Here is a 12,992-nt window from a genome sequence, read left to right as displayed (position 1 = left end):
TTGCACCTAGTATATGATAGACATACAGCAGACTGGACCGAACACTATGTTGGGTCAGGGCTATTTATATTAGATCAGATTAGATTACTCCACATCCTACCGATCTACAATACAATCATTTGGCTTTTATTGGGAGAATTCTAGCTCAGTAGACTGATATTCTGCTGCCAGCGGAGACATCTAATACCAAAGAAATGAATGACCGTAATGTCATAGCCCCAATAATGAGGTCAATGAGTCCAATACATCATTGCATTCTTTGGCATGGAAGCCTCTCAATTAGTAACTTTTTGACTTGCGACAAATTTATTAAATGATTTGTGCCTTTTTTTCAAGTTTTCTTTTGTTGTTTAGTAAATTTTCTAATTTTACGTGTATGCAGCTTTTCCACATGTTTTTGACACAACTCTACTCTACTCCTCTTCTAGACTGATTTTATGTACGCCAGTTATTTTGGTGGGTTTTTTTTTTACATTTTGCAAGGCATGCAACTTTTCTTGCTAAAAAGTTGCAAAACCAGTTAAAGACAAAAAAAGGCCATTTTGCATTTTGTGCAAAACTCATTAGTTAAATGAGCCGTTTTGCTGAATTTGGTACCAAAAAATCTGCAAAAAAGGCAAGACAAAAAAAAGGGTAACTTAAAAACACAAATGATGAATCAGGCTTCGTGTTCTTCCTGAAAGCCTCTTCACTTTTCTGAACCGCTCACTCTGGGACTCATTTAATGATATCTCATAGATGTTTGATAGCATGGCCGCTTGTTATATTTTAAAGGGGGTAATTATTACTTAAATAGTGATGGCAAATCATTCATCACAATCTGATTAGTGGGTGTCGGGTGTTGAATCTCCACCAATCCGATATTGATGATGAGCTATCCTGAGCATAAGCTATCATTAATTAAAGGGAATCTGTCACCACTTTGGAGATATCAGACCTCTACTATGGCCATACATAGTATAGAAAAGTAAATCTATACATACCTGTATGGCCCATAGTAGAGGTTTGATTGCAGAGAAAAGCACTTTAATCAATTCTATTTTGTACAGGCTTGGCGTCCGGGGGACACCAAGCAATCCCCGCCTATGTTCTTATTATTCCCCCAAATCCCCGCCTATATGTTTATTTATCATATTCACCCCGCCCTTGCACGTCACAGGGCCCTGTGATGTACAGTGGGGGGGAATATGATAAATAAACATAAAGGCGGGTATTTGGGGGAATAAGCACATAGGCGGGGATTGCTTTGCGTTCCCCGGACGCCAAGCCTGTACAGAATAGAATTGATTAAAGCGCTTTTCTCTGCAATCAGACCTCTGCTATGGGCCATACAGGTACAGTATGTATAGATTTACTTTTCTATACTCTGTATGGCTATAGTAGAGGTCTGATAACTCCAAAGTGGTGACAGATTCCCTTTAAGTGCTCTAGAACCCCTTTTATTTAAGATCGGCAGCATTACAAAGGTTTTCATTAAATAGCTCATAGTGAAATAATTATATTTTTTCATTTTTGTAGAAGAAGAGTACATCAGGTGTTTTCTAGCCAGGGACAGCTGTCTTAAGATTTCGGACAAGGTATTATTGTAGTGAGGGATAAGAAATCATTCGGATTCATCATATGGAAATAAAGGGCTTATTCTTCTGTAATAGTGGACAGATATTAGTAAACATAGGAATACACTGATATACAGTATGTTCTGAATTATATAGACACTAACTCTGCTTTTCATCCCTCTAGTATCTCCTCGCCATGGTCATCACTTACTTTAGGAGAGCAGGACTGCGAACTTCAGAATACGGAACCTTCTTCTTTCCAGCTCTGTGAGTCTCTTTTATTGTTACACATTTATATATACCGTATTTTTCGGACTATAAGACGCACCGGACCATAAGACGCAACCCAAATTTTGGGGTGGAAAATAAAAATTAAATATTTTTTATAAGATGGGGGGGTCCATCTTATAGTCTGAATAGGTACGGTATCTTACCTGGGGGGCAGTGGAGAGAGGGTCAAAGGAGGCAGGGTCCCTCAGGAAGTCGGCGGCTGCAGCCGGGCCAGTGCCTGGATGAGGCCCTCAGCCTGGCCGGTTCCTGTGCGGAGGCCTCTGGCTGGGGCCGAGGCCGGGGCCTCGGGCTGGGGCCGGGGCCAAGACATCTTGCTGGGGCTGAGGCTGGCGCCTCTGGCTGGGGCCAAGGCATCTGGCTGGGGGCGAGGCTGGGGCCAGGACCGAGGCCTCTGGCTGGGGCTTGGACCTCTGGCTGGGGCCGAGGCCGGGGCCTCTGGCTGGGGCTGGAGACTCTGGCCAGGGCCTCTGGCTGGGGCCGGAGCCTCTGGCTGAGGCCAGGATCTCGGGCTGGGGTCTGTACCGGGCTGTGGTCGGTGCCGGGCTGTGAGCGGCGAAGCAGTGCGGCCTGCGCAGGTTTCCAGAGTGCGAGGCCATCTTCCTAGAGCTGTGATCTACAGGAAAATGGCCGCCGGAGCTACCGGCCTGTGCATGCGCCGGCTCGGGTGGCCCTTTTCCTGTAGATCACAGCTCTAGGAGGATGGCCGCGCACACCGAAAACCTGCGCAGGCCGCACTGCTTCACTGCTCGATGCCGCTCACAACTTGACATCGGCCCTGGCCAGGCACAGGTGCCACCCCCAGCCACTCTGCCTCACCTCTGCTGCCGCCGCCGCTACCACCACCGCTTTCCTGGAGGGCCCTGCAATCCCACTTTACCACCACCGCAGGTAACGTTCGGACCATAAGACGCACCCCCATTTTCCTCCCAAATATTGGGGAAAAAAAGTGCGTCTTATGGTCTGAAAAATACGGTATATCATTTTGTTTTTATGTTATTGTAAAAACAAGATATCTCTTCTACCACTCAGCTAAATACATAATAATTGCACTTGTTGCTTATTATTTTTCTGTATTTTGTTCTGAAGTGTGCAATAATTTATTTGGTTTAATTTCTCTTCCTCCAGGTTTTTAGCCAACCAGTTTGAAGAGGACGTGCCATATCAACGGGAGATCTACTGCTGGGCCCTTGAATGGACGTGGAGCATGAAGAAGGACCGTCTACTACACTCACGCGACGTGCTGCTCTCCAGAATGGGATTTCGGGCTTGGGTGAATCGGACCACCTGTGATCTGGTTAGCAATATGCAGCAAGAATAATTTAAGCTGATCTGTAACCAAATAACACTTGCTTTGAATATTCTTGTCAAAATTGTCATGTAATCCTGATATTAGGTTGAGCATAGCTGGACTAATGAAATGCTTGTTTAAATATCAAGCAGGGAAACTTTAATAAGTTCTAAAGTCATTCTGATGGATTTTCAAAGTCATCACACCAGCCTCATTAGAACTAAAATAGATAGAAAATTGGATTATGATTAATGGTGATAGATTCCCTTTAAACTTTGATTATAATCATTTATTTCATTTTAGATCATGGCACAAGACCCTGACCATTGGGCATGGAAAAGAGACAGGAACATCCATCACAGCTGGGCAGTGCGCTGGTTCAGGAGGAATAATGCCCCATCCTGCTCTCTCTGTAACATCATTCCATGCAAGGAGGACGAGAACATCTAATGCCGGACAGACACAAGGGAGGAAACCGAAACAGCAGATCCATGCTCATCTCTGGTAAGAGTAATGTTGGTCTGGCAAAAGGGTTTAAGGATATAAATGTATAGTTCAAATCTAAAAGAAATTTCTCCCAAGTGATAATTTATTCTGGATGAATATTGGTAAGAAGAATATTCCTCCTACAATGTGGAAAATGAACTATCAGTACGTTTTGTAAAATAAAACCCACTGTCTTACCCTTAGTAATGAGACATTTATATAGTAGGACTTGGTAACATCCATATGCTTATTATATGTTTCTCTATTATTTTTTTTAGAATATTTAGATGTACTGCTGCCAGGATAGGGAACATAACTGCCGGACCTACAAGAAGAACATCTAGAAGACAAGACGGATGAAGAACTGGAGAAACGAGAAGTATTCTTAATAATCACATACAGAAAATGGACACCCTATTGTAAACAGACAACACACACAGACACCCCATAAGCTGTACACACACACTATATTCTGTACACACTATATACTGTACACACTTGTTATTTTGTCACTCTTGTCATATTTTATAGTGGTAACCTCCCTTAGTATGCCCGGAGGAAGAGCAGTACAGCAGCCATGGATTCCCTACAGGTTTCCTCCACTGGGGGTTTTTCCTGTCCTGAGTGTTGCTGTACGCTCTTTGTGAGTGATGGGAGGTAACCAGCACATATAAAGCATATAATAAACTTCACATGATTTTAACTATCAATGAAGTGTCTGAGTCTTTATTTTATTCTTTTATTTATTTACATAAAATATAGTTGATCTGAGATGTGACACTTCATTCCAGTTGTGCAACTTCCTTTTTTTTACCGAATAATCCAAAGAAATGTCATAGCACTGTTGCAGGATATCCTGGGGCTAGGGGTCCTTCCCTATCCCTCAATCTAGGGGGTGCCCTGGTCTATCCCTGCTCCCCGGATTACTTCTGATGGTGACAACACTGGGGCCACGTGCCTTACTGAGCTCCTTTATCAACCCTTATCTGTCCCCTCCCCCATCCAGGGAAGTGGAGAGTAGAAGTGTATAAGAATACACTAACCAGACAAACAAGGGAAGTCAGACAAGGATAAATGAAAATACCAATCGTACAAAATGCAATCACAAACAACAGAGTGGAACACCGAGGAGTTAAGGAAGGAGAAACAAAATTGGAGAGGTTGATGATCTGTAGACAGACAAACACAAAGCAAAAGTCTTTTGAACAACTCTCCAAAGAAAACCTCCAGCAACCAACACCTCCAACTCCAGACCCAGGCAGTATGAACTAACACTGGCAATGCCCGATATATATAGCAGAGGGGAGTGGCCAACACTGAACAACTGAGACCATCAAAGCAGGAAAGTTCTAGGAGCTCTCAACTGAACAGATTAACCCATTCACTGCTAGCAGAAACCTGTACTGTTTAATATGATGCTGAAGAGCTTCTAATCAGTGCAGGAGTACGTTAAATCAGACACTGCAATATTTTGTCCCCTCTCTGTCGCGGTAAAACCATGACAAGCAGTCTTTGTTTCATTTGGTAAATTCTAAAAAATTAATTTTTTTTCTCATTAATGTACACTCTGCACCCCATCTTGACTGAAAAAAAACAGAAATGTAGAAATTTTTGCAAATTTATTAAAAAAGAAAAACTGAAATATCACATGGTCATAAGTATTCAGACCCTTTGCTCAGTATTAAGTAGAAGCACCATTTTGAGCTAGTACAGCCATGAATCTTCTTGAGAATGATGCAACAAGTTTTTCACACCTGGATTTGGGGAACCTCTACCACTCTTCCTTGCATATCCTCTCCAGTTCCATCAGGTTGGATGGTGAACGTTGGTGGACAGCCATTTTCAGGTCTCTCCTGAGATGCTCAATTGGGTTTAGGTCATGGCTCTGGCTGGGCCAGTCAAGAATGGTCACAGAGTTGTTCTGAAGCCACTCCTTTGTTATTTTAGCTGTGTGCTTAGCGTCATTGTCTTGTTGGAAGGTGAACCTTCGGCCAAGTCTGAGGTCCAGAGCACTCTGGAAGAGGTTTTCATCCAGGATATCTCTGTACTTGGCCGCATTCATGTTTCCTTCAATTGCAACCAGTCGTCCTGTCCCTGCAGCTGAAAAACACCCCCATAGCATGATGCTGCCACCACCACATTTCACTGTTGGGATTGTATTGGGCAAGTGATGTGCAGTGCCTGGTTTTCTCCACACATACCGCTTAGAATTATCACCAAAAAGTTCTATCTTCGTCTCATCAGACCAGAGAATCTTCTTATTTCTCGTAGTCTGGGAGTCCTTCATGTGTATTTGAGAAAACTCTATGCGGGCTTTCATATGTCTTGCACTGAGGAGAGGCTTCCCTTGGGCCACTCTGCCATAAAGGCCCGACGGGTGGAGGGCTGCAGTGATAATTGACTTTGTGGAACTTTCTCCCATCTCCCTACTGCATCTCTGGAGCTCAGCCACAGTGATCTTGGGGTTCTTCTTTACCTCTCTCACCAAGGCTCTTCTCCCACGATTGCTCAGTTTGGCTGGACGGCCAGGTCTAGGAAGACTTCTGGTGGTCTCAAACTTCTTCCATTTAAGGATTATGGAGGCCACTGTGCTCGTAGGAACCTTGAGTACTGCAGAAATTCTTTTGTAACCTTGACCAGATCTGTGCCTTGCCACAATTCTGTCTCTGAGCTCCTTGGGCAGTTCCTTTGAGCTCATGATACTCATTTGGTCTGACATGCACTGTGAGCTGTGAGGTCTTATATAGACAGGTGTGTGCCTTTCCAAATCAAGTCCTATCAGTTTAATTAAACACAGCTGGACTCCAATGAAGGAGTAGAACCATCTCAAGGAGGATCACAAGGAAATGGACAGCATGTGACTTAAATATGAGTGTCTGAGCAAAGGGTCTGAATACTTATGACCATGTGATATTCCAGTTTTTCTTTTTTAATAAATTTGCAAAAATGTCTACATTTCTGTTTTTTTTCAGTCAAGATGGGGTGCAGAGTGTACTTTAATGAGAAAAAAATGAACTTTTTAGAATTTACCAAATGGCTGCAATGAAACAAAGAGTGAAAAATTTAAAGGGGTCTGAATACTTTCCTTACCCACTGTATGTAGGTACCCTATTAAAAGGGAATGTGTCATCCTAATTTTTTTTTCAACAATTAAAGAAATGTAAAGTATTAATTTTTTTTTTAAATATTAACATTTTTTAATGTTATAAAATATGAAAAAATTGATGTAACACTTTTGAACACTAGGGGAAGCAGCTGCTGAAATTTGCCATGAAACCCTAGAGCACTGCTAGCTCACATTACAACTGTAGTAGAAGTGGGCAGGGTCCTCTAGAATGTGTGGGACATCACTCCTCCCCTCCCCTTCTGGGCGTTTGCAAAAGCGTAAAAGGGTTTTCCCACGAGCAAAATTATTATTATTCAAAGATCTATTGATTAAAATGTAGTTCCACAATTTGATGTGTTCAAATGTTCCTGTGATGAGATAATCTTATAAATGTGCCCCTGCTGTGTACTGTGTAATGGCCGTGTCTGACCGTACAGGAACATGGTCTGATCATACCACATCTCCTGGGCATTAGGTATGCGGCTCTGCAAGCTGTATAACATATGATGGGGATTAGATAATCTGCTCTGGGCTTTACCACACATGATGGGGATTAGATATGTGGTTCAGTGAGCTGTATCACATGATGGGGATTAGATACATGGCTCTGAGTGCAGTATCACATGTTGAGGATTAGATGGTAGCTTTACGGGCTGTATCATACATGATTGGTATAATTAGATTAGATAGATCACGATTAGATACGTGGCTCTGCAGGCTGTATAAAGTGGGGGAAGCCCAGCAACTATGGAAGGGGAGAGTGGAGACCAATAGGCAGATCTAACAACACCCAATGTCATGCTACAGTAGGTATGGGAAGGACCCAGCGTACGACGATGAGAAAAGGAGGGAAAGCGAGAGTGGATACTCCTAGGCAGATCTAACAACACCCTGACTCCCCTATCGTCCCTAAATAGGTTCCGCACCTATCGTCGAGCAGGATACCTTAGCCCTGGCTGTCCCTAGAGTGGTGGCCAAATAATGAAATTTTCATAAATATTAACTTTTAGAATTTCTCATTATTTCCTAGCAGCTGCTATTCAGGTCCTATTCTATGTAATGGCACACACGGCTCACATATCAGACACATGCAGCTAACACACACCGCTCACATATCAGATGCATGCGGCACACCCACTCCTCACATATCAGACACATGTAACACACACCCCCTCACATATCAGTACTAGTATGTCATATATCAGGTCTGCCTTTTTCCCAGCAGATGATGACTGTGTTATTCAGCCATTATCTGCCTCTAACAGCTACGAGTGAAGAAGAGCAGCACCCACAGCTGTTAAACGGCTAAATGTCAGATTGGGCAAACCGCCCATAGACCCATTGCAGGGCACCGATGAGTTGCCATGTCATCTGGGGATCTGCTGAAGATCTCCATGGCCATTATGGTGATGTTCCCATGAAAGCCAGCCCGTGACTGGCGTTCATAGGAGACAGTGATTTTTGCTATACACAGCAATATTGCAGAATTACTGTATAGTACAAGCGATCGACCTATGGCAGGTTCAAGTCCCCTAAGGGGACTACAAATAACAGTGAAATGTGAAAAAACATAAATCTCCCCTCACATTAAAAATAAAGAAATAAAAAAGTACACATATGCAATATCGCTACGTCCTTTAAAATATGATCTATCAAAATATGAAAGTAATTAACCCAATCGGTAAATGCTGTAATGAAAAAAATGGGGTTAAAACAACCAGAATTTTGATTTCTTTCAGCTGTTGCAACACTGCAATACAACAATAAAATGCAATATGAAGCAGTCACATCTACCAAACATGGGATCATTAAAAACGTCAGCTCAGAGCGCAAATAAGCTAGCCCTCACACAGCCCCAGCAACCGAAAAATTAAACAGATATGGGTTTTGGAAAATGGTGACAAGCAGTGTTTTGTTTTTTTACGAATTTCTGAAATTTTTTACCAATTCACAATAGTTTTTTTTAACGTTTGGTTTCACTGTAATTGTATTGACCTGGAGAATCATATTGTCATGTCCATATAAATAGTGCTGTAAAAATAAAACCCAACAATTGTGGAATTGCTCCTATTTTTGTCATTTTGCCACATTTAGAATTATTTTCCCGTACATCACATGATAAAATGAATGGTGTCATTCAAAAATACAACTCGTCCCATCAAAAACAAGCCTTCGTACAGCTGTGTTGACAGAGAAATAAAATCGTTATGGCTCTCAGAAAAAAGAGAGGAAAAACGGAAAATGTGCACGGGACAATCATGTTGGGAAAGGGTTAAACAGGCCAATAAATGAAAGCCGACTAGCTTGCATGTAGCCTTTGGCTATCATTTAACAGCCATAGTTGCCAGTATAAATGGGCTTCAGCCACGGTGTAAGGCTATGTGCCCACGATGCGGATTTAATGCGTTTCCGCAGCCGAATTTCTGCCGCGAAAACGCATTAAAAACGCTTGTTAAGTTGTCTGCCATGTTTCCCAATGATAATCCGCATGTGCTGTGCACATGCTGCAGAAATTTCCGCTGCGGATTATCATTGCGGAAAAATCCGCAGCACAACCATTTCTTGGGCGTAATCGCGGCAAAAACGCCGCCATTGACTTGCATTGAACCGCATAACATCTGCATGTATACATGCGGATGTTATGCGGTTCAATGCGCGGATGGTACCCGGGTCTGGAGAAAACGGGACTCTCATCCGACCCGGGTACCATTAGTAAAAAAAAGAATTAAAACGTAAAAAAATTTTAAAAAAACAACATTATACTTGCCTCTCCGGTGGCGTGCTCTGTCCTCGGCGTCCCATGGTGTTCTGAAAGGACCTGCGGTGACGTCATTTAGTCATGTGATGGTCATGCGACCGCTGACATCAGCTGACTAAATGACGTCAACGCAGGTCCTTTCAGAACACAGTGAGACGCCGATGACAGAGGACGCCACCAGAAAGGAGACCGGGGGCCACCGGAGAGGTAAGTATAATTTTTTTTTTTTTTTTACATTTTAATTCTTTTTTTAACTATTCATGCAGCATTTAAACGAGCATAAGTTGGTCACACAATATGAATCTGTGCCGGTTGCATAGATTTATATTGTGTGACCAACTTGTCAAGCACTTTCCAAGTGATGCTCATAATCGCTTGAAAAAACGCATGTCGAAATGCATGCAAAAACGCTTCTCCCTGGCAGAAAAAACGCATGTAAAATCTGCATGTGTTTTTTCTGCCAGGAAGAGGCAGAAACGCTCAGGAAAAATACACATCAATTTTGCATCGTGGGCACATAGCCTTATACTTACCTGCCTTCTCTTGCAGGTCGGGCACATACATGTTACCCTGTATAGTAGCAGGTCCACACAGGATGGCTAAGCCTCGCCCACCAGATAGTCACCCATTGTGATGTGATAGCCACAGCTTTCTAAAGGCCTGTCCTCTACCTCCGTCTGCTTCCTGTGTAGGACCCATCAGGTTTTTCTTACATCTTTCTGATACACTTATCAATTTAGTGTTACATTGTCTTGGTCCTATTGGTCTGGAAGTCAGGGACCTGACAGGTTCCCTTTAACCCCTTAACGACCGCTGATACGCCTTTTCACAGCAGCCATTAAGGGGACTTATTCCTTGAAAAAGCACCCCCCAAAAGAGCTTAGTGCCCCCCCAGTGAGCAAAAATTCTGCAGGTGTCAGCTGTATATGACAGATGAAACCTTACGGCATTAGCCCCAACTTGTTTTGGAACTGATCGGGGCCGATTAACCCCTCAGATGTACTGTCAATCACGACAGCTGCATCTAAGTGGTTAAAAGAGGAAAAGGACTCCTCCTTGAACACTAGTCCCCCTGCAATCATATTCGCGGGTACCGATAGTAGCCATCGCATCCCGAGGTCATCTGATGACATCAGGGTACAGTGGCAAGTTAGACCCACCTCTAAAAGGCTGTGTGAGTGCACGAACTCAGAGGTCTCATGCAATACAGTACACGAGGACTGCAATGTAAAAGACCAGCAATTAAAATGAACAATATTCATATCCCACAGTGGGACTAGGTAAAAAAGTAAAACATTTTAAATAAAATGAGTAAAAAAAACAAAACACAAAAATCATGAAAAGCTGTTTCCCCACTAAAATGCAGCCTTTGTGTCTAAAGAAAAATAAAGAAAAACACACATATAACTGGTATCAATGCCTCCGGAATGACCCAAACTATAAAACTGTCATGTTTTTTATTCTGTATGGTGAACACCGTAAAAAAAAAAGTAACAAACATGCAAAAAATATTGCTTTTCATCGTACTGACACAGAATAGATTAAAAAGAGATGTAACACAAAATGGTATAAATGAAAACAACAAATCAGCTGCAAAAAGCAAGCCCCTGGTATCAGTATAATCGTACTGACCCAGAGAACAAATAGTTATTGTAATTTTTACCATACAATGAAAAAAAACAATAACTGAATTGCAGTAGTGTTTTCATTGTACGTCTGAAAATTCTGAATATAAAACGTTCACCTTATGTGCCCATTTGTAGGTTGTAATAAGATAGTAACTTCAGAAGGACATTTATGGGGGACTTTATTCATTATGTCCCAAGCGGAAAACTATATATTCTATGTGAATATCTATGTAATCTCATTTGTGTGTAAGTAGGAGACTAGGCGTACGGGCACACACAGCGGGCTAGGGGGCATGCTGATTTATAGATTCATTGTTAATGGCTGCCCAGTTTTACAGCAAGACAGTACATCTTACTAACAGTTAGTACACATCCATAGCATTTACTTTGCATGGTAAACTAGCAATAATTACAATCACAATACACCACAATCCCAGTTTAAAAAAAAAACATCTGAATTGCTCAGCCATTACTGAAAGGGAACCTGTCATGTAAAAAAAAAAAAAAAAAAAAAAAAAAAAAAAAAAAAAAAAAAAAAAAAAAAAAAAAAAAAAAAAAATCGCTATTTACCTGCAGGTATGGGGTTAATCTTCAGGTTAATAGCGTTCTGACCCCAAGTGGCCACTGCACTGAAAGCCCAGCTACCAGGAGGGAATGAACTTTATTCCTCCCGGCAGCCTTGGGCTTTCAGTTATAGAGCCGCGGCTTCAGTCACCACTCAGCACATAGTGAATAGCGGCTATAACCACACCCCGGCACTGACTGACAGCCGGCTCAGCAGGGCATCACTGCCGGGGCATGGTTACAGCTGCTGCTCACTATGTACTGAGTGGTGACTGAAGCCGCGCCTCTATAACTGAAAGCCCAAGACTGCCGGGAGGAATGAAGTTCATTTCCTTAGGGCAGCCGTTCTTTCAGTGCCCTATTAACCTGCAGATTAACCCCATATCTACAGGTTCATAGTGTTTGGGGACACAACAGGTTCCCTTTAATCTGAAGTGGGTCCATGCATATGATAAAACAAATAGAACTGATTCTCAATCAAAGAAATTTCTGCAACAAATCTGCAATGTGTGGATTCACCCTTGGGCTAAAATGACACCAAGACTATTGTAAAGTATGAAAGTATCTGATTTCATCTTGCTGTGCATTTTTAGGAGTCAGTGGCCTATTAAATAAAACTCAACATACTCGAAGTATGATGTACTTTCTGGCATTTTACTCCATAGCTTTGAACTTGAAAAACACCTGGAAATGAAATTGGAAAATTAAAAAAATCTCTTAGAGGGAAACTGTCACCATAAAAATGCTATTAACCTGCAGATGCGGAGTTAATCGAGTTACTAACTTTCCTGGCACCTACACGTAGCCAAACGCTGCAGGGAGAAAATTAACCTTATTCTCCCTGGCAGCATTCGGTTTCAGTCGCGGGGCGGCGTGAGAATATAGAGCAGCGGCTGTTACTGTGCCCCCAGCCATGACTGACAGCCGGACCCAATGCAGAGCCAATAAACTGACATTTTTATTGATACCATTTTTGGGGTAGTTACCACATTTTAATCCCTTCCCATCGCAACTCATTGCGGTGTTGCGGGAGGCGAAAAAATTAAATTCTGGTATTTCAATTTTTTTTTCTTTGCAGTGTTTTTTTCCAAACTGGTGAATTAAGCTTATACTTTGATCAGACTTTTACAGTTACAGCATGTATTTTATTGCATCAAATACTTATTTCATGCAATAAAATGCAAATTAGTTATGTAAAAATCATACAATGTGATTTTATGGTTTTTATTTTTAGATTCTGTCTCTCACATAAAAATTACAGACCTTTCCGTTCTTTGTAGGTGGGAAGACTTGCAAAATCGATAGTGTATTAAAT

Source organism: Phyllobates terribilis, unplaced genomic scaffold, assembly GCF_046119375.1.
Source record: "Phyllobates terribilis strain yellow unplaced genomic scaffold, ASM4611937v1 Scaffold_2__4_contigs__length_985480577, whole genome shotgun sequence".
NCBI lineage: Eukaryota > Metazoa > Chordata > Amphibia > Anura > Dendrobatidae > Phyllobates > Phyllobates terribilis.
The sequence above is the reverse complement of the archived record's forward strand: the minus strand, read 5'-3'. Positions refer to the sequence as shown.